Here is a 23,795-nt window from a genome sequence, read left to right as displayed (position 1 = left end):
CTGGTCACACAACTCAGGACCTCCACCCTAGACTGCAATCCAGATCCAAACAGGTTAAAGCAAGAGCCATTACCCCTCAGACTGGTTGCTTGGTCCCCTTGCAGTCTGCCGGCCAGGAGCTGAAGCTGCCACATTATGGTGGCTGCAAGGCCACTGAGCCTCAGCAACTTCTCACCCTGGGGGCAAAAACTGATGCACTCCCAATTACCAGGTCCCAAAGTCCACACTGCTCTGAGCTCTCACTTCATCTTTGGCAACTTTGGGTTGATAATTCTGGAAACCTCCACAGCTGCTGGTGATCTGATGTTTCTCCATCAGGTGGCTGGTCAGGCTAACCTGAAGCTAAAACCTCGGGATCATGAGGGGCTGGGCTTGGCTCCCAGAGTACTACCCTGGCCACTTCCTGCCAGCCTGCCAGGTTGTCCTCAGTGGGAGGTTAGCTTCTCTGTGTCATTTTGTGGGTTCTGTAGCTCCAATGTTTCTTCAGAGTCACCTTTCATATGAATTGAAGGTGGTGAGAGCCTGAGCACAGCTGAAGCCCTTTTTCTACTCCACCATCTTGACTTAGCCCCCTAAGTCAACCTAGGAACTTTTCAAGGGAGGGCTGACACTGTTCTGCTCAATCCTGAACCCCAGGGAAGATCTCCTAGAACTTAACATTTTAATAGACTGTGGCATGTGTGTTCCAGGTCCTTCCCCAACCCTGGCTCTCCTACTTTGGACTATTTAGGCTGGCTAAAGCTAAAGCAAATAGGCTAGTAATGTTTTCTTTATTTCTCAACCATTTACATTTTTAAAAGAATACATCATATATGAAGTTCTAATGCCATTAAATCAACCTTTTCTGACTCCCTTTCTGTTTTTCTCTTCTCCTCCACCACAGGTTATAACCCCAGCTTTAGCAAAAGATAAAGCAAATGTGAGCCCTTAGCCCCAAAGAGGAAATGGGTGAATGATTGAAAAAAGAGACCAATTGCTGCTCTCCACTGGGAAGTCTATTTAATTTGGGGTTCAACTGCTAGATACTGAATTTGTGTTGCATCTAAGGAATCCAAATAGTAATGGGAAGTTTCATTGTACCTTGGGTTACTCACATCTTGAGAACAATCTTTGGTAAAAAACAGCAATAAGTGATTTCATGGCAAGCAGTGTGGAAGAATGACAGCATTGGTTCTGAAGTCAAAGGACCTGGAAACAGAAGAGCTCACATCCTGCCTCTTGTGCTATAATATTTTTATGGTCCCCAATTAGGTAATGAACCCTCCCTGGGCTTCAGTTTCCTCACTTATAAAAATCAAGGATTATGCTAGATGTCCTCCAAAGTCCCTTCAAGCTCTAACACAGTGGTTGTTAACCTGTATGTTATAGTGTGTTAGTATCCCCATTTTTCAGATGAGGAAACTGAATCTCAGAGATGGTGCTTTACCCAAGTCAACACTGCTAGTAAGAGGTAGGGGCAAGATTGAATCAAGGTCTTCTGAATGTATGCCTAGTGTATGCCTCTTTCCACACTCTGCTTGATAATTTGAACTTTGTAAAGATAGCCTCTGTTTTGTTGTAAAGTCCTAGATACATTGGGGTCTGCAGAATGGGAGAAAGACCAAAATAACACTAACAACAGCAACAATAATCATGATAAATAGCTAACACATATAGCACTTATTGTATGTAAAGCACTTGCTACATGTTTTACAGTTATCTCATTTCATTCTTGCAACACTGCTATTGTTGTCCTAATTTTATAAATGAGAAAACTGAGGCAAACAGAGGTTAAGTGACTTTTCCAGGGTCACAGAGCTAGTACATGTCTGAGGCTGCATTTGGACTTAGGTCTTCCTAACTCCTATTCTGACACTTTATCCTCTGCTTCATTTTAATTATGACTATCATCATAATCATAAACATTTATATAACTCTTGTTTTATGCCAGAGACTGTGCTAAGTTCTTTAGAGTTTTTATCTAATGTGATTCTAACAACAACCTTGGAAGTTAGGTGCCATTATACAGATGACGAAATGGAGGCAGATAGAAGTTAAGTGACTTGTCCAGGGTTAAACATCTACTAGTAAGTTTCTGAAGCTGAATTTGAATTCAGGTCTTCTTGATTCCAAGCCTAGTACTCTATCCATTGTACCACCAAATTGCCTATCAGTTAAAAAAAACTTTGAAGAACAGTGTCCTAACTCAGTGTAGGGATGGCACATAGTATATAACATATACCTAAAAGTCAAGTCATTCATAAATTCAGTGATGGGGGGTTGGGGGAAGGCATGACTTATATACCTGAAGAATTAAGTAACATTGCAAGAGTTAATAATACACCAACTTTGATAGACTGGACTCTTCTCAGCAATGCCATGATATAAGTCAATCCCAAAAGACTCATGATGGAGAGAAATATGTGCATCCAGAGAAAGAACTAGAAAGAACTAAGTTTATACCCAGGTGGAAGCAAAATACCTGATCTTTTTCGTTTTCTTATTTGGTTTTATTTCCTCTTTACCATTTTTCATTCCAGCTGGTACAATCCGTCCTTATAACCTGACTAATGTATAATGTGAAAGTATTTACAGATCCTATACTTGACTATAAGCTGCCATGGCAGGGGGAGGGGAGGGAGAGGGACAAAATGTGAAACTCAAGGAATTGTGGAATTGAATCCTGTAAACTAAAAGGAAACAAACAAATTAATAAAAAATAATAAAAAAAAAGAGTTAATAATACAATAGAATAAGGGTGTCATTTTAGAGTGCATACAGAGTTAGAATCAGGACCAAGGATCAAGTCTCACCTGTGTAACACTGAGCCAGTCCTTTAACCCTTAGGCCTCTAACCTAAGCCTCTTAAGTTGCAGAAGAGGGGTTGACCTGCCTTAGTAGAGGAAGTTTCTTCATCCAGGAGGTTCCCACGTTGATGAAATCACAGGCCCAACCATGATATGCCAAAACATGTCACAAGATACTTGTTACAAGATTAGCCCTGATTTTTTTTAAGGCCACCATGACAGTCTCCCCTTGAGGGAGGTCATAAGCTTATAGAATATACTCATGGGAAAATACTACTACTAATATTTTTGATGCTTAGTATAGTTGTGTCCCCCAAATAATATTTTGTCTACCTCCAACTTGTTTTTTTCTCCCTTTTGGCTGGTGACAGAATGACTGTTTGTTGCCTGAGATTTTTGACCTAGCTAAGTATGGAGAAACTTATAACCAGTATGCTGGTCAAGAAGGGAGTGGTTCTTTGACCATATCAGCCCATAAAAGTCAGAAAAAGTCAAAGTGGTTCTCAGTCCCACTCTGCAGTGACAGTTGTAAATGGCGGAAAAGGGAGCAGAGGACACTCTGCTTTTAGATCACCTTGGAACTTTAAATTGTAAACTCCACATATCTAAAGCTGAACTCATTATCTTTCTCCCTAAATCCCACTTTCTTCCAAATTTCCCTATTTCTGTCAAAGGAACTATCACCCTTCTGGTGTCTTTGGTTTGTAGCCATGGCATTATCCTCTACCTCTCACTCTCCATTAGATCACATATTGTTGAGTGTTGAATGTTGAGTGTTGAATGTTGACTTTTGTCCATAGATCAATGAGTCAACCATACTACTCAAGGAATTGATTGAATATCTTATGAAGAGACCTAAAGCAAAGTCTATTTTAGACCATTCGATGGACCTCTTGTGGTAGATTTATGGAAGGACATGAACAAGAAAATTGGGACAGTTTCCTTTTTATCTTTATATTCCTCAGGACTTAGAGAGTATATGGAATAAAATAGATGCTTAATAAATGTTTATGATTAATTAGGAGTCATAGACAGATTGTAATCAGGATCATTGGAGAGAGGAGTCACATCACATCACATCACAGATCCACTAAAAGTTTAAAGTAAAATAGGAGTGCTGGATTGGAATTAGGAGTTCATAAGCTTTTTTTCTCCATATTTTGATAACTTCATGCCAATATAATTGGTTTCCCCTATGAGCCTATGTATTTTATTTTATGGGTTTAAAATCATTATGCTAAGAAGGGGTTCTTAGGCTTCCCTAGACTGTCCAAGGGATCTATGACATGAAAAGTTTAAGAACCTCTATATTAGTAGATCTCTAAAATTCCTTGCAATTCTAATAACTTTAATAACCTTTAATATTGGGTAAATAATACCTCCCTAACAAAGTTGTTCAATTCAAATTAATTCAACAAGTAATTACTAAGTATGTGGTAATGGAAATATATAAAAATAGTATCTGCCTTCAAGAAGCTTCCATTCTTATGAGAAAAGTGTTTTTATAAATTGCAAAATGTGGGTTATTAGAATTACTGCTGTTAACTGCTTACTCTTCTTTTCAGGTAGGGAAAGTCAAAAGTAGGGCAGTAAGTACTTCCTTTAGCAAATACTATTTCTCTGGAAGCAAGGACTAAGGTGATAAAGATATATGGAAGGATGTTGGTCTACTATAATTTCACAATTTACACAAAGTACAGGGTTAGGTTTGCATCCCACATTGCTCAGAACTGCAATCCAGGAGAACCAAGATGAAGCATGCCCATACTGTGGAGACAAAGCCAGTCCAGCTCCCTCATTCAGAATAATTGGCCTTATCTGTTAAATGTAGCCTCCAGATTCATCATCCTAGAGAGGCTGTTTCTAATATAACAGCTGGTATTTGGTCTGTCTCATTCAACTCTCTGAGCTACATCAATAAAAGAGAAGTATATGGTGCCTGAGTGTCTGACAGAACAAAAATACAACCCAACACTAATAAGAGCTAAGTGACCCCAGAAAATATTAACAGTGCCTTGGTTTCTCAGGATTTCTAAATGACCCTGGGTAAACCAAGCAGATTCAGAGGTGCTATGGATTTCTGCTGTCTTATTTAATATTTAATATTTTAATATTTAATTTAGCAGCACTGTGCTCTCATTTCATTTGTTAGGTAATATTAAAAAGTGAGGCTATTAAAAGCACTAAGTGTTTTAGGTCAGGAGCAACATAGTATTTCATAAATGAGAGGCGACTCTGGGGTGTTGTATATTATTTGGTTTTGAAACCACAGATTTATTTCCTAAAACATTTATTATTTATGTACTAATAATACATACTTGGTATTTATATAGTGCCTTTTCTTCCCAGGAGCATTCTGTTTGGATTATCCTATCAGGTTTCCTGAATATCTCTGACAATTTGGGAAGAAGCTGGCAAAACTTCCCCAAATGAGATAGGGAGAAATTAGTTCCCCAAGGTCACATGGCAAATACATGAGGAGATGAAGATTTGTATTATACATAAAGAAGTCCATCAACCAGGATTAGATAAGAATATTTGAACAAACCTCATCCTATGATTTTCAGACTTCTAGGACAATGGAGTGGCACAATGGATAAAGCACTAGGTTTGGAGCCAGAAATCCTGGCAACTCATGGGCACAGTGTAGTAGACTGCCAGGTTTGGAGTCAGTAAGACCTGAACTCAAATCTGGTCTCATGTACTTATTAGCTGCATGACCTTGGATAAATCACTTAATCTCTGTCTACCTCAATTCCTCAATAATAATAGCACTTACTTCATAGAACTGTTGTGAGAAACAAAGGAGATAGTATTTGTAAAGTTTCCAACACATAGCAGGCACCTCGTAAATGCTTATTTCCCCTTTGCTTGCTGGGCTCAAATCATATCTCTGGCACTCATCTGTATGACACTGGGCAAGTTACTTAACCTCTCCGTGTACTTAGAACTATGTGTGCCCCAGTGTGTGGCACACATAGTAGGTACTCTGATAATAATAATAATAATTTCATGCTGATTGAGTGCTTGATTTTCCTCTCTTGTAAAATGAGGCAGTTGGATTAAATGTTGCTCAAAGGTCCCTTCTGTTTCTGAATCCATGATTCTATGACTCTATGGTCCTGTGCATGCTTTCCCCACCACTCTATGTTGTATATCATTGCCTATGATGTCCATTCATTCTCAAGAGGGGCTTTGTGATTGACTAAATGAATGTAATGTCCAGGGGTGGAGTAGTACTTGGAAATTATTGAATTACACTTGGTGAATGCTATATTTTCAATTATGCTGTACCTTGATTTTCCATGGTTATTTTGCTTTTGTTATGGAATAGAGTGATCACTATACTGAGTAATCAGAATCTTAAAAAAAAATCTGTTCACAGTAGCAGTTCTTCTGGAAGCCTTCTGTGCATGGCATTACAGTATCTCATGTGATTACAATAAGAGGGATCTATAGCCAGATATCTATTATTGTACAATACACAATGACGTCTAGTATCTTCAGATCATTACGTTTGACTTTCTTTTTACAATGGTTAAATTTATATTACCTTCTTAACACTATACAAATAAAGTAGAAATTTTTTTACTGGTTCAAAATAATCCATGCAAATTCCCTCCTGGAAATAGTCTCTCAGCAGTCAATACAAATGCCAATGAATAATACCTTTAGGCAGGTGGCAGAAGAAAGGATAGTTTTGTTTCTGGTGCTCAGGGCAAACAAAGAAACACTATACCTGCCACCTCTCAAAATGGAATTGATCAGAGGAAAATTCAGCAAAAAGGAAGTATCCTGATCCAGTTTCCCTATTGCTTCTAGTTCAGAAATTTAAAGGAAAGAATTGTTTTCTAAAAGTTTAGCAGGCTTCTTGAATTTCTAATCATATAAGGAAGAGAAATGAACATTGTCTAATATAGACTCATTTGACATCTCTTCTATAAGGTGCTCACTCAAAGATCTACTTCTTTATACCACATACTGGTATAATTCCTTTTTCTTAACAGTGGAGTGAAAGAGAAGAAATGGATGGATGGATAGATGGATGGGTGGATGGGTGCATGGATAGATGGATAGATGGATGAAAGGAAGTATTTATTAAATGCCCATAGTATACAAAACACTGTGTTAAGGGCTGCATATACATATTTAAAATGAAGATAGTCCCTGCTCTGAAAGAGTTTATATTCTAATAGATAGAAATGAAACCCCCCAAAAGGGAATAGTATTCAAAGTGAATTGTTTTGGTTAAGAAGTCATATGGTGAATAGAGTCACAGGATGACAGATTGACATGCTTTCTAGTGGTGATGGAAATATGGATTTTGATCATAGTTCCAGAACTGGAAAGTGAATAAAGGGGTGGGGGTGAGCAAGAATAGGATGGAGGCTATGCAAGGAAACTGACAAGAAGATGACTGAGTACTTAAGTGAGTCATGTCTGCAACTAGCCTCGATGTCTAAATGGAAGGGGTCACTTGAGATACTCACGTATCAGTTGTTGTTTTGTTGCTGTTGTATGTTGTTGTATGTATGTATGTTGCTGTGCATCTAGCACAGCTTCTGGTATGTGTTAAACATTAAATAAATGTTCCATCTATCTGTCTATCTCCCTTTATCTATCTCTGAACTCTGGTTATTCCTTCCAAGAGCCTGGAGAAATTATATTCTTATTGTCAAAAGGCTCTGAGGCACTGACTTGGTCACTGTTAATGTGGTATTCTGTTCAGACACAGTAGGAGGGGCTGTTTGATTCACTTCAACATAAGTATATTGTATTGCAAAACCAAAGAACTATGTTTTAAACCAATACAAGTTGACCATGAAAGAAAGCCCTCTTAGAAAATTCCTCATTTTTGCCTTTTCTTTCTGTTAAGGCAGAATAATAAATTAGACCTGATTTTCATTAATTGCACATATATTTAAATATCTTACTTATGAGCTCAGTAATTCACTTGAAACCATAGGATCATAGAGCTAGAAGGGAATGCAGAGGTTACCTAGTCCAATTCTATCCCCATTCATTAAAAGAGGAAGCTGTGTCTCAGGAAGGATGACTTACCCAAGTTCACACAATTAGCCACTGTCAAAGGCAGGATTTGAACACAGATTCTCTTCCCATTAGACCTCTCTTTGTCCATATGAGTCTCCCTTGTAGTTCAACACATCAAATATATCGGATGCTTTATGCAATATTCCATTCCCATGGGGGTAAGGGAAGAGGGAAAGGAGCAAGCATTTATTAAGTACCTACTAGGGACCAGGCATTGTGCCAAAAGCTTTACAAGTATTATCTTATTTGAGATAATCCTTTACCTCTACAAACAGTGAAGAGAGGGGCATTTTTTTCCAACTATTCTTTTTGTTGTTTATGCTTATGCTACTATACATGACTTCCATAGTGTGTGTATATGCACACACGTGTTTGTGTGGATGTATGTAGTGTGTATGTGTGTTTTAAAATCATTATGTCAGATGGAAGAAAATGACATGGGCCTGTTTATGAACTTCTAGGGATAGTCTGACTAACCATCTACAGAACTAAGTAGACCAGCTCCAAAAAAAATCTCTGAAGAAATCCTTTAAATGTGTTCATTAAATAACACACAATTGAGACTATTTGCTTCATACTGCTTGTGAACTTTAATACTGGACTATGAATGGAAAAAATACCCTCTGCTTATTTGTTAACCTTCATCTGAATATATAGAGGTTTTTTAACCTTTAATCTTAAAACTATTCCTAGGACAAAATCCTTCCCCCTGACAGTAGCCTGAAATTTATTCCATTAAGTTCTTAGATCTCTTGGTCTTTGATTGGTTTAAGGAAAAGGGTAACAGGGATATACAAGATTGACTTCTACTGATTCTCTCATTTGTAGTGGGGCTACTTTATCAGGAAGGTTACACAAACCTGGGCTAATGTCATACACTCCTTTTGAGACACATACACTCAGTGCCTGCAAGGATCCCAGTCTGCAGTATACCATTTCTTTTAATTCAACTAACTCAACTCGTTAAGTATATATCAGTTTAATTCAACAAAAATTTATTAATCTTCTATTATAAGCTAGTGGAGCATATACTAATAGATTCAGCTAGGAGGTTCAGTGGATAGAGCACTCTGCCTGGAGTCTTAAATACCTGAGTTCAAATCCAGCCTCAGACACTTACTACCTGTGTGACCCTAGCCAAGACACTCAACCCTGTTTCCCTATTTCCTCATCTGTAAAATGAGCTAGAGAAGGAAATAGAAAACCACCCAATGGGGTCACAAAGATCAGACACAACTAAATGACTGAACTATAGCAACAACTATGGGTTAAGCACCATGCTAGGATAAATACATGAAGAGAAAACTCAATTTCACAATAATTCACACATTAGAGAGGTCCCAAGCAAAGAGCTGTTTAAAGACAAAGGAAGGAGGTTACAAAGCTTCCCACCTGACCATCCTAAATGCTTTATGCAATATGAAGCTCTAAAAGTAATCATGGGCTTCATTTAATAATAACTAACATTTATATAATGCTTTAAGGTTTGCAAAGAATTTGTACACTTGTTATTTCACTTGATCCTCATGACTGTCTGGATAGGAATGTACTATTATCATCCCCATTTTATAGATGAGGATACTGAGGTTCAGAGAGGTTAAGTGACTTGCGCAGAGATACATAGCTAGTAAGTGACTGGGATAGGATTTGAACTCAGGTCTTTCTGACTCTAAGACCAATACTCTTTTGATGATGCCACCTACTTGATCTATATATTTTTCAAGGCCATGAAAGCCTTGTATGCACTGTAGTTGAGCTATAGGTCCTTCTGTAGATGGGGGCAGCCCTCTTGCCTATGAATTTTCATTTCTTGCTCTTCCATTCTATTTTCGTCTTCACCTGTAGTCGCTATCTGACTATGCATGTTTCAAGATCTCATTTATTTTGACCTCAATTGTGTGTAGTTTCTGCTCTAGCCTGCTCCCAGATTCAGACCAGATTCTACTCAAGTATTCTTAGCACAGCACCACAGTTCCTATGAAAGCCCAACCAAGCCACACCTCTGCTGGGGAAACTGGCCATCAACCCTTTGCCTCCTGGTAACACATATGTGGAATTCCAATAGATCCAGGGCTAGTCATGGGACTTGGAATCTAGTCATTAATCAATTTGCTGAGTAAGCTTGTATGTACTATGAGCTTCATAAGCTAGTGGTGCAAAAGCTCTGGACCTTAGAGTCAGGAAGAACTGAGTTCACTTCAGGCCTGGGATACTTACTAGCTCTATGATCCTGTGCAAATCACTGAACCTGTGCCTATTTTAGTTTCCTCAACTGTAAAATGGGGATAATAACAGGAGCTACCTCATAGGGCCATTGTGAATATCAAGGAAGATTGTTCTCCATGCCTATAATGAACTTCCTCCTCACTCCAGACATATTGAATTCCTCGTGTTTTTCAAGTTGCATCTCAAGTACAACCTTCTACATGAAACCTTTCTACACGATCCCCTCAACTACTACTGATATTTCAGGAGAAAAATGGGCATTCAGTAAAATAGAGGACTTTCAAGCATTCTTGATTGAAAAGACCAGAATTGAGTAGAAAATTTTACTTTAAAATACAAGATTCAAGAGAAGCACAAAAAGGTAAGCCAGAAAGGGAAATCATAAGGGGTTTAATAAGGTTCTATTGTTTACATTTCTTTTTATTTTTTAATAGTATTTTATTAGTTTTTAGTTTACATCATTTATTTCCACAAGATTTTGAGTTACAAATTTTCTCCCCATTTTCCCCTACACACCACCCCAAAACAGTGATCCCACTGTATATCCCCTCCTCCAATCTGTTCTCTCCCATATCTTCCCCCATACCCCTCTGACTTTCCAGTAGGGCACGGTGGGATCTCTATGCCCCACTGTCTGTATATCTTATTTCCCAGTTACATGTAAAATGATAATAATAATAACATACATATATTTCAAACATTTTATTTTAAACCTTTGACTTCCAGATTCTTTCCCTACATCCCTCGTCACCCACTCTTACCGGGAAGATAAGCAATTCAATATAGGTTGTACATGTGTAGCTATGAAAAACATTTCCCTAATGGATATATTGTGAAAGACTGACTATATTTCCCTCTATCCTATCCCACCCCCACTTGTTCTCTTCTCTACTTTTATCCTGTCCGTTTTCAAAAGTGGGTGCTTCCAACTTCCCTTCCCCCTAGCCTGCCCTCCCTTCCATCTTCCCCCCTCATGTCCCCTTCTCCCCTACTCTCCTGTAGGGTGAGATACCCTATTTAGTTTGTATGCTATTCCCTCCCTAAGCCCAATTCAATGAGAATAAGGTTAACCCATTTCCTTTTGACTTCCTGTTCTTCCCCTCCATTGTAATCATTTTCCCTTACCTCTTCTATATGAGATAATTTACCCCATTCTGTCTTTCCCCATCTCCTATCATTATATTCCTCTCTTACCTCTTAATTTCACCTTTTAAGTATCATCACTTCATTAAATTGATCCTGTGCTTTCTGTCTATATATATATACCTGTACACATATATACACACACTCACATATGTATTCATATGTCCATATACCCTCCTATGTAGACATATATGTATACACACACATATATACACACACACACATTTCTATTCCCTTCAACTATTCTCATACTGAGAAAAGTTTCATAAGTTACAATGATCATTTTTCCATGTAGGAATGTAAATAGTTCAACTTTGATAAGTTCCTTATGATTTCTTTTCCCTGTTTACCTTCTCATGCTTCTCTTGTTTCTTGTATCTGAATGTCAAATTTTCTATTCAACTCTGGTTTTTTCATCAAGAATGATTGAAAGTCCTCTATTTCATTGAATGACCATATTTTCCCCTGAAGCATTATACTCGGTTTTGCTGGGTAGGTGATTCTTGGTTTTAATCCTATCTCCTTTGACCTCCAGAATATCATATTCCAAGCCCTTTGATCCCTCAGTATAGAAGCTGCCAGATCCTGTGTTATCCTGATTGTCTTTCCACAGTATTAAAATTGTTTCTTCCTGGCTGCTTGTAATATTTTCTCCTTGATCTGGGAACTCCGGAACCTGGCTATAATATTCCTAAGAATTTTCTTTTTGGGATCTTTTCCAGGAGGTGATTGGTGGATTCTTTCAACCTCAATTTTGCCCTCTGGTTCTAAAACATCAGGACAGTTTTCCTTGAGAATTTCTTGAAATATGATTTCTAGGTTCTTTTTTTTTTTTGCTCATGGCTTTTAGGTAGTCCAATAGTTTTTAAATTATCTCTCCTCGATCTATTTTCCAAGTCAGTGGTTTTTTCACTGAGATATTGCACCTTGCCTTCTATTTCTTCATTTGTTTGGATTTGTTTAATATTATCTTGATTTCTCATAAAGTCACTAGCTTCCATTTGCTCTAATCTAATTCTGAAGGAAACGTTCTCCTCAGTGAACTTTTGAGATTGTTTTTCCATCTGGCAAATTTGGCTTTTTAAGTCTTTCTTCTGCTCATTGCCTTTTTGAGCATCTTTTGCCATTTGAGTTAGTCTATTTTTTAAGGTGTTATTTTCTTCAGTCAGGTTGTTGATTCTCATTTCATAGTTTTCTTGCATTGTTCTCATTTCTCTTCCCAATTTTTCCTCCAGTACTTTCATTTGGTTTTCAAAATCCTTCTTAAGCTCCTCTATGGGCTGTAAGCAGCTTATTCTTTTAATGAAAGCTTTTGGTGCAAGAGTTCTGACTTAGCTGACTTCTTCCTGTTCCATGCCCCAATCCTTTTTGTCCCCAAAAAAGGAATCCAAAGTTGGACCGCTGTGCTTGCCTTGCTTCCTTTGCTTGCTCATATTGCCACTCAATTACTTGTCTTTTGAGCTTTTTGCCACAGTAGAACTCTGCTACCAGAGCAGGGAGCTTTGTCCCAATCACTGGGGTTTTCTCAGCTGCTGGAGCTTTTATTTGGCTGCCCTCTCAGAAACCTTCACATGCTCTGGCAAACTGGTCACATGCCTCAGGACCTCCGCCCCAAAAAATGACCCACATCCAAGCAGGTTAAAGCAAGAGTGATTACCCCTAAGACTGGTCAATTGGTCCCCCTACAATCTGCAGACCAGGAGCTTAAGCTGCCATGTGGTGGCATCCGCACAGCTGCCATGCCTCAGCTGTTTCTCCCTCCAGGGGGAAAAGACCGGATCTCAGTCCTGAGCTCCCAGGTTCCAAAGTCCCCACTGCACTGGCCTCTCACTTTGTCCTTAGCATCTATGGGTTGATAATTCTTGAAACTACCACAGCTGCTGGTGATCTGAAGTTCCTCCAGCCGGCAGTTGATCAGGCTCTCCCTGAGGCTAAAATCCCCAGCTCCTACTGGGCTGGGCTTGGCTCCCAGAGTGCTGTGCTGGCCCCTTCCTTCTGGCCTGCCGGCCTGCTGGACTGTCTTCAGTGGAAGGTTAGCTTCTCTTTGTCGTTTTGTGGGTTCTATAGCTCCAAAGTTTGTTTAAAGTAGTTTTTTACATGAATTGGAGGACATGGGAGTGGTCACCTGGAGGAAGTTCTGTTTCTACTTCACCATCTTGACCCTGCCCTTCAACTGTTTACATTCTTACATGGGAAGGTGATACTTGTAACTAATAAGAACTTTCTCAGTATTAGGACAGCTAGAAGTTGTATATATATATATATAGACAGCACAGTTGTGAGTTGAATATGAATATTTTTAGATGATATCAAAAAAATAAAATCAAGGAGTGAGAGAGGAATGTACTGTGTAAAAGTGGAAGGAAGAGGTAGAATGGAGCAAATTATCTCACATGAAAGAGTCAGGATAAAGCTTCTACAGTGGAGGGGAAGGTGAGGAGATGAAGGGGAGGGAGTGAACTTTACTCTCATCAGAATTGGCTCAAAGAGGGAATAACATATACACTTAAGTGGATATAGAACTATATCTTACCCTACAGGAAAGTAGGAGGGGAAGAGGATAAGAAGAGAGTGTGTGCGTGTGCGTGTGTGTGTGTGCGTGCGTGTGTGTGTGTGTGTGTGTGTGCGTGTGTGTGCGTGTGTGTGTGTGTGTGTGTGCGTGTGTGTGTGCGTGTGTGTGATAGAAGGGAGGTAGAACTGGAGAAGCGAGTAGTCAGAAGCAAAACACTTTTGAGGATGGACAGGGTGAAAGAAGTAAGTGAAGGGAATAAACCAGGGGAGGGAGAGGGAAATGGGATAGATACAGTTAGCAATAGTAACTGTGAAAAAATTTTGAAGCAAGTTTCCCTGATAAAGGCCTCATTTCTCCAACATAAAGAGAACTGAGATAAATTTTAAAAAATAAACCCATTCCCCAATTGATAAATGATCAAAAGATACGAACAGTCTTCAGATGAAGTAATCAAAGATACCTATAGTCATATGAAAAATTGCTGTAACTCACTATTGATTGGAGAATTGTAAATTAAAACAATTCTGAGGTACTACCTCATAGGACAGAAAAGGATAATGACAAATGGTGGAGGGGAGGTTGGAAAAGTGAGACATTAATGGTGAGCTGATTCAACCATTTTGTAGAGGAATTTGGAACTTAGTCCAAAGGGCTATAAAACCATGCATACCCTTTGACCTAGCAACGTTGCTACACGATTTGTATCCCCAAAGAGATAAAAAACAAAAAAGAAAAGGACCTATATGTTCAAAAATATTTATATTAGTTCCTTTCTGGTGAAAAAGAATTGACAATTAAAGGGGTGCCCATCAATTGGGGAATAGCTGAACACCTTGTGGTATGTGATTAAGCTGATGCAAAGTAAAATGTACTGTGTACAAAGTAACAGCTATATTGTAAGATGATTAGCTGTGAATGACTTAGCTATTCTCAGAAAGATCCACAACAAATCTGAAAGATTTATGATGAAAAAATGCTATCTATCCCTAGAGAAAGAACTGATGGTTTCTCTGAATAAATATTGAAGTACATTTTGTTTCCTTTCTTTATTTTTCTTGAGTTGTTTTTTTTTTCTGTTTTTTTTTTACATGCCTAATATGGAAATGTTTTGCACTACTACATATGTATAACCTATGTGGAATTATTTGCCTTCTCAATGGGGCTGGGGAGGAATGATGGGAGAGAATTTGGAATTCAAAGTTTTAAAAATGAATGTTAATTTTTTTTTACATACAACTAGGGAAAATAACCAACTAAAATGTTTTTAAATAGCAAAGAAGTTCCAATGTCATTCTATTTTACAGACAAGATACCTAAAATGTTATCTGTCTTAAGTGATTTACCCAAGGTTATGCAGTTACTATTTGTCTGAGTGGCACTCAGACTCTCCCGAGTTCAAGTGTACTTGATATTTCCAATATGCCACACTATCAAACTGAAGGGGTTGGACTAAATGACCTCTGAGATTCCTTTCAACTGGCATTCTTTAAGTTTATGATTCATTATCAATCTGATATTGCTATTCTTGGGGAAGGAAAGAAACATTTATTAAATGCCCCTCCTATGTGACAGGCACTTTACAAATTTTATCTCATTTTCTCTTCACAAAAACTGTGAGAGGTAGATGCTATTATCATCCCTGTTTTATAGTTGAGCAAATTGAGGCAGAAAAAAGTTAAGTGACTTTTCCAGGGACACTCAGTGTTTGATGCTAGATTTGAAATCAGGTCTTCCTGAGTCCAAATCTGTCATTTTGTCCACTCTGTCATCTAACTATTCTGCAGAAAAGTTACTATGGTGCCTTAGTTTAAATTATTTGAATCAGGCACAATCCTTCCTTACACCCCTAAGGTGGTCAAGATGCTATTCTTCATTCTGATTTCAAAACCCAGGGGTTCAAGATTACAAAACCTATTAAATTTCCTGTTGGCCAAAGCTAACATTGGCCTATATGGAATCCATCCCCTTGTTTGGGGATAGACTTATATTTGTTTCAGCCTTGGTCAGTAGTCTGGTTTTATGTATCTAAAAATATTTTTAAAAAGTAAAGTTATAATTTTCCCTTCTGTCTCCCTCACTCCAACAAGCCCTACACATTTCCTTTGTTCTCTAGTGGTATTATTAATTCATTTATTATCCAGAGTCTATCAGATGGTCATTGATATTAATCTTACCCTGTCCTCTTAGGTCCTTCTTTCATAGGCTCCAATAAAATTGGTCAGGAATAGAAAGAAAATGGACGTGTTCCACAGAACATTCCCTAAATGATAACTCCCAAATCCAAGGTGCTTTTCAACTATGGTACTGAATTGAATAATATGGGCATTATCTTTCCTATTTAGAGCCAGTAATGTATTTGTTGTTATACTTTGGAGCACTGATGTGTGACTGTGGTAGCATTTGAGAGGGAGGATTGGAAGCAAGGAATGAATGAGCTGACTGCCTGTGTAATTCAGGAGGGCAAGGCTAGAGTCAGACTGGTAGGGAGATCAGTAGGAAGAATAATGAGCTCTGTCCCATAAACTCTTAAGGGAGATGAAAGTTTCAGAACACCAACATGTGACTTCAATACCCTCTCCTTTTTTGCCCCTATGGGGACAACTCCTTTGGCATCTTCCATTTTTCTAGCCAAGGTAAAAGACGTGGTCATTTGCCCTTTCATTCGTTCCTTAAAGATTTTCATTACTGAAGTAATTTATTATAGGCAGATCATGACCATATTAAGCCAGCATAATCACATCGAAGGAGCAGGCCTGGGGCTGAGATTTCAGACTTTTAGGTTTGCAGCAAAAGGCTCAGCTTGTGAACTAGACCATTCGTTTTTCACACCAAACACTTTATGGGATTACCCAAATTATTTAACTGGTGCATAAACCATTCAAGACTGGAGTCTTCTGAGATTCTACTTCCATTTTAGGAAATACACCCAAGCTATCTCTTCAGAATCCTGTTTATGGAGAAAATAGTCAATCCTCCAGACTGATATAGGCAGTAGAGATGGCCTAGGGAACCCTGTATTTGAAGTCAGAGGATCTGAGGATCATAGATACTGATCTGGAAAAAAACAAACACAACAACCTTAAAGGTCACCCAGTCCAAACTGTTCATTTTACAGTTGAGTAAGTAAACTGAGGGCCATAGACACAGGCCAGATATTTGTTAAGTGCCTCCTATGGGCCAGAGCTATGCTAAGTGTTAAGGATCCACACAAAAGAAAGCAAGATAGTCCTTAGCCTCAAGGAACTCAGAGAGGTTAAATAACTTACCCAAGGTCATACACAAGGATTAAGGGGCAGAATAGCCTTTAAAATAAGTCCTCGGGGGCAGCTAGGTGGCATAGTGAATAGAGCACCGACCCTGGAGTCAGGAGGACCTGAGTTCAAATTCAATCTCAGACACTTAACACTTACTAGCCACATGACCTTGGTCAAGTCACTTACCCCAATTGCCCTGCCTTCCCTCCCTCCAAAAAGCAAAAAAAAAAGTCCTCTGGTTCCAAATCCAATGCTATTTCCACTGTATATGAATAAGTGAATAAGTATCTAAGTGCTTCCCATCTGCCAAGCACTGCTAAGAGCTACTGACACAAAAAGAAAAAGTGAAATCGTTTCTGCTCTCAAGGCATTCAAACTCTCATGGGGGTAATCAGCATATTAAGAAAGTTCATCTGCAGGGCAGATGGGAAGGCCCAGAAATCCGGAGTCCTTGGGTTGTATCAACAGGTCAGATGATAGTGACAAGGATCTGGAGGGCATAGAGGCAGGGCAGATGGTAAGGCCTGGTGGTCCTCTGCTTCACTAAAATGAATAGAGCTGGTTGCTATCAACTCATCTAAGCCATGTAATCAGTCAAATAGCTTGGATGGATTTTCAGTTGCCATGGATTTTCATCCCACAGATGAGATAAAGGAAAGGTAAGTGTGCAGGGTGCCTCAGAAGGTGGAGGCAGATTTTCCCACCACCTGGACTACCCACATGGGTTTATCCTTCTTTGCCTTAATCTCTCCTCTAGCCCAGGGATGTCCAAAACCCATTCTGGATGGGGAGGAGTAAGACTCACACTCTTTGGGGCTGCTATTCCTCCCTCACTGTTTCAATCACAAAGACACCAGGGGTAAACTAGACATGCCTATGAATTAAAAGTTAGGCAGGGAGTCCAACTTCTATCTAAATGTTAGAAATTCCCCAACTGAGATATCATAGAAATTGTGACTGAATTAATAACTTTTTCTCTAAAATAAACTCCCAAAAGCCAAACAGAGTGGGATCATGTGAAACTTAGGGGCCATTATATCATCTCCTAGCACTTAAAATTAGCTAATTATTATAACAAGGTATTTGTTATATCCTCGATCTTTCATTTGTTAACTAGGGTTATGAAAATCATTAACCATTATTAAGGATCTATCTCATGTAACTAGTCACGGGAATTGTGGGGAGGAGGAAATGACAGATGGCAAAATGCTGCAGTATATCCTAGGTCAACTATGGGAGAAAAAAATGGATAAACATTTGTTTACCGTAAGGATTCAGAATTTAGAGTTGTAAACCTGTGATGAAGTATCATGACAAAAATAATCAGGATCTTTCTCACATACTGGTAAAATAGATGGTCACTTTTGTGTTATACTGGTGGTATGAGGGTAGAGATAGAGAAAGTTCCTCTCCAAATAGTTTGCCCAATATCCGTCCTATTCAATTGCTAAAATGACTGAATTTCCACCATTAGATATTATTTCTTGGTGGGTTCTTCTTGAGACATCCTCTTTCCCAATGTAGTCATCCAGAGACAGCACAATGATCAATTAGCTAATGTTACCTCAGCCAACTCAGATTAGATCACTGATGGCTGCTGATCAGACATAGAAAGAGAAGTAATGTCTCTTAGAAAGGTACTTTATTGTTTCTAGATTATTCTATCATCTCTAAAAGAAATCGTTGTTGGTTGTTGTGTGGTTGTTTCTGGTTGGTTGGTTGTTTCAGTAGTATCCAGCTCCTTTGGGGTTTTGCTGGCAAAGATTCTAGAGTGGTTTGCCATTTCCTCCTCCAGTTCATTTTACAGATGAGGAATTGAGGCAAACAGGGTTAAGTGACTTGCCCAGGGACACACAGCTAGTAAGTGTCTGAGGCCAGATAAGGACTCATGAAGATGAAGCTCTCTTACTCTAGGCCTGCCACTCTATCCACTGTACCACCTAGCTACTCCATAAAAGGAATAGGTTGAAATAAATGGCTTCTGTAATCATTTCTAGTTCTAGAGCCTACAATTTTGTTTTTAGAAAGTTTTGTGACAATAGATACAGTGAAGTAGGTACTGTTTATCACCACAGTAGAGCTGGGGGGGATCGTAGAGGACATCTGGACTAGTCCCCATATTTTATAAATGAGGAAACAGAGGCCCAGAGGTATAAAATAGCTTGCCTCAAAACATATAGTGTTTTCTTTTAACTTCAAGAGATGAATCAGATGGATACTAAACAAAGTTTGAAATGCTAAATTAAAATTTCTCAAAATTTTATGTACAATTTGGTGAAAACTTGAGACATGACCCATCTCTGTAGTGGAGATATATGCCTGGCTTTAGGCATCCCTGATATGACAGTTTACTAGAGCATTTTAAAGTTCTTAACCAGTTCATACACGCAAACATAAAAATAAGTCTAATACTGCCCCTTAAGTGAAAATTAAAGAGAAAAAAAAAGGTTCAACAGTGTGTAAATGGTACAGCAGAAAGAAATGAAAATAAAAATTTATGTTAATCATATTTTATGATTCTATGTCTTCAATAAAGGGCAGCTAAGTGTTTCAGTGGATAGAACATAGGGTATTTGGAGGGGTTTGGGAGAGAGCTCGAGCAAGACCCTGCTTTTGCTCAACCATCTTGTCTCCACCCACCTCAGTGTCTTAATAATCTAAAATAAGGGCTCTGGATTAGGTGTCCTATGAGGTTCCTTTCAGTTCTCTATCTGTGATCCTATGACCTACTCTAATAACTCATCATGGCACAGAAGCAACACTGGCTTCTCAAAGACCATGCCACTAAAGTTAAAGCTCTTATAGAACCCACCAAGCCAACTAGAAAGACTTGTAATGGACTATATACATCAAATATTCAAGGGTTATAATTGTTTAAGTTTCACTGGCTCTTGGAGAAAGCAGCATGGCATGGGCACTGGATTTGAAATGAAAAAATAAAAACAACCCAGCGACCTGAGTTTGAATCCCAACACTAACTCTCATTACCTTGGTGTAAGGGTTATGGGATTTAAAGATCTTCCATGCCCCATTGGACTTGCTGACGTAGCAGGAAGGGGTGGAGCAAAAGGAAGCGGAAGCCAAGCTGGAGTTCCTACGGTGGCTGGCGGTGGTGGTGACGGCGGCGGCAGCAGCAGATGCAGCGGCAGTGGCAGCGTGAAGCCCTTTTTGAGTTAACCAGAATTTCTGCTAAGGACTCCTGCTGAGGACTGCCAGGGGCCGGAGCTGCTGGGAGTGCGCTTCCCAGATGCTGGGTGGTTGCTGTGAGTGGGGAGAGGAGGACCTTTGCCTGAGGTAGCCTGTTCTGTTTTAAAGGCTTGAAAATGTGGGTGCTTTCTACTTTATCCACCTGTGCCAATATCATAACTACTCTGATGGCTTTCACTTTCTGGTTTTGGGACTCAGTCTTTTGGTATCTTAATAAATTTTCTAGTTTATTTCCCCATATGGCAAGCATGATATATTTTGTGATGGATAATTATATCAGCATATTTGTAATCTCCATAGGCATTGTGAATATGGCATTGCTGATACACTTGGGTAAGTTCTTTATTCACTAAAGCTTCATGTATAAGGTGAGAGTGTTGGACTAAATGACCTTTTAGTTCAAAATCTATGGTTCTTTGATAATAATAACAATAATAATCTGCATTACTGGAGGAAATTTCCACCAACAGAAGAATTGAAATACTTTTTTCATAGGAGTTTTATGAAGACCTAATTGATAATACATGTAAGGATTACTTTGTAAACTTTAAAATATTGTGTAAATATGAGATTCTGACTCTTATGAGGACATTTTGTTTCCTAAAAGGGAGAGAAAGACGACATGTTGTAAAACACAAAGAAAACAGCTTGAAGAGAAACCGTTTTGAATGAACCTGAGTGAAAACATATCTCCTCAGAGGTAAAAGTGTTCACCGATTGTAAAGAGGGCTGTAATGCATTGTTTCCCAGAAGCTAATTTACATATGATTTAGTACTTGGGAGTTTATTATTGGTAAATAAATCAAATAATTAGGGACTATAGGATATTGTATATTAGCTATTTATGCTATATAGGATAAAATGTAGATTTTTAAGTTTCTCAACCTAAAATCACCATATGTGATAGAGTCATGTTTTGAGGTATTAGAAATCAGATCAGAAGCCTGAGAAACCACAAAAGAGAAACTGACAGGAGAAGCCCATGAGAGAAACTGCTTATCAGAAGTCAGAACAAAAAAGCCAATGGACTTAAGAAGCTGACAGAAGTTGAACACAACTATGACCTGTTAACTAGAAACAGAAAAGTTCTACAGGTGTTGCTCTGATGAGAGAAAACTGCGAATGGGAGCTGACTGGGGGAATACTATGCTATGTGAAGAAGGGCACTACCTATAGTTTGAGGAAGGGGAAGCCCTTCAGATGCTTGCCTACTTTGTCCTTTACTAACCTCTGTGGCTTGAGAGGGAGAACCTTTTTAAGCCTATAGACAGTTACTTGAGAAACTTTACAAATCCCAGGTTTAAAGGAGCTGTTTTTTACTAAGCAAATGTCATTCTGCTTCAGTTCCTAGCCACATCTTGAAGGCTCTTTAGATACTTGTCTTAAGAGTACTATTAATTAGGGGTAGCTAGGTGCCACAGTAAATAGAGTGTTGGCCCTGAAGTCAGGAAGACCTGAGTTCAAATGTGACCTCAGACACTTGACACACTTACTAGCAGTGTGCCTAAGCAAATCACTTAACCCCAATTGCCTTCCCCCCATATAAAAAATATAACAACTACTGTTAATTAAAAACAACAAACAACCTTTCAACATTACTTTTGCAGCTTAATAGTAGCAGAGAAGTAACTTCATCTGAGAGAGAATAGAAGGCCCCAAAGAGGAGAGAAGCCTCCATTTATGTGACATGTTGTCTAGATGGTTCTGTGACAGATATACAGTTCTGAAGTCTAGAATTTTAGGTTACCTCAGGCACCTAGGCTTCCCTACTCACCTGCCTTCTTTCTAGGTTTCTGTAAGTTAGTTCCTAGTCTCCTCCTACTGTGAGCATCGCTAGGAAAGTTTCATAACTAGTTATAAAAGTTATGTTTTGTTTTGATTATCCATACTTTTGCCCTTTATTTCGGAAATGCAATGCTTCTACTCTTGTTTTGCTGTTTTTGTTTTGACTTTTTATTTAGTAAAAGTTTCATGTTTAGACTTACTGGAGTTGTTGGGGCTGATTGATGTAAATGATAAACCTTAGTGGGGGCACAGAAGCCGCAGTCATGAATAGAGATGTGTATTTCTACCCCTACTCCCCTATTCTAAACTTATTCCAAGACTCTGAGAAGCACTTATAGCAGCATGCTTACTACCAGAATGCCAGTGTGGATTCAGGGAGTGGGAGGAATCAAGCCAGCCCCAACCTGGCAAAAGAGAATCTGTAGAGAGTTGCAGGTTGGTAGCATGCACACAGTGAGCAAACATATAATAATACTTCTTCCACTACTGCTGGGGTGACCTTGGTATATTTCTTTTTCTTTTTCAAAAGGCAGCAATTTTATTTCAAAATCTGAGTTATGGTTTAAGGGGTCCCTTTACCGAGTGCCAATGGTCACCTGCCACACCCGTACCAAGTTGTCTGTGTATCCAGCAAAAAGAGTCTGGCCATCGGCAGACCAGGCTAAGGAAGTACACTGGGGAGGCTCAGCCTTGCTGCTGGTGCTAATCATTTCTTGCTTAAGCTCATCCACAATGATTTTGCCCTCTAGGTCCCAGATCTTGATGCTGGGCCCAGTGGCAGCACAGAGCCAGTATTGGGGCTGAAGCAGAGGGCATTAATTATGTCACCACCATCCAGAGTATAGAGGTGCTTACCCTCATTGAGGTCCCACAGCATGGCCTGACCATCCTTGCCTCCAGAGGCACAAAGAGAGCCATCAGGAGAAACTGTAACTGTGTTTAGGTAGCCTGTGTGGCCAATGTGGTTTGTCTTCAGTTTGCAGTTGGCCAAGTTCCAGACCTTGACCAGCTTGTCCCAGCCACAGGAGACAATGATGGGGTTGCTGCTATTGGGTGAAAAACGGACACAAGACACCCACTCTGAGTGGCTCTCATCCTGCACAGTGTATTTACAGACACCCAGGGTGTTCCACAGCTTGATAGTCTTATCCCGGGAACCAGAGACAATCTGACGGTTGTCTGAAGAGAAGGCTACACTCAGCACATCCTTGGTGTGACCAACAAAGCGTCTGGTGGTAGTGCCAGTTGTAAGATCCCACAGTCTTAGTGTGCCATCCCAGGAGCCTGAGAGTGCAAACTGGCCATCAGAGGAAATGACCACATCACTAACAAAATGTGAGTGACCCCTGAGGGGATCCCATAGTTTGTCTCATCTCTGGTAAGCTTCCACATGATAATGGTCTTATCTCGGGAGGCTGATAGGATCATGTCGGGGAACTGGGGAGTCGTGGCGATCTGGGTCACCCAGCCATTGTGGCCTTTAAGGGTACCCCGAAGGGTCATCTGTTCAGTCATGATGACGAGACTTCGTTGGATCGCTCCAAGAAGAAGGATGGATCCAGATTGCACGGAGAGAGACCAGCCGGCCCTACTTCACACCAGCCGCCAAGCAAGAAAAGAGACCTTGGTATATTTCATAGCCTCTCTAGGTCTTTTGTCATCTTTGAAATGAAGAGGTTAAACTAGATGACTTTAAATTCCCTTCTAAGTCATGATCCTAAACAGCTAGGCCAAGCTGAGTTACATAGCATACTTCACTTAATGGATCATCTTTATAATATAAATCAAGTGATCAGAAGAGGCCTAAAAAAAGCATGGCTGAGTGTTTAA

The 23,795-nt window shown here is 39.3% G+C and overlaps 1 pseudogene; it reads right to left on the bottom strand.

The window, feature by feature from the left end:
- Positions 1–22,473: 22,473 nt before the first annotated feature.
- On the bottom strand, positions 22,474–23,589 carry LOC138158944 (small ribosomal subunit protein RACK1-like; annotated as a pseudogene).
- Between the last annotated feature and the right edge of the window lie 206 nt (positions 23,590–23,795).

Source organism: Petaurus breviceps, unplaced genomic scaffold (assembly GCF_028583685.1).
Source record: "Petaurus breviceps papuanus isolate PSGF00001 unplaced genomic scaffold, PetGlider_PUasm1.0 175, whole genome shotgun sequence".
Lineage (NCBI taxonomy): Eukaryota > Metazoa > Chordata > Mammalia > Diprotodontia > Petauridae > Petaurus > Petaurus breviceps.
The sequence above is the reverse complement of the archived record's forward strand: the minus strand, read 5'-3'. Positions and strand labels throughout refer to the sequence as shown.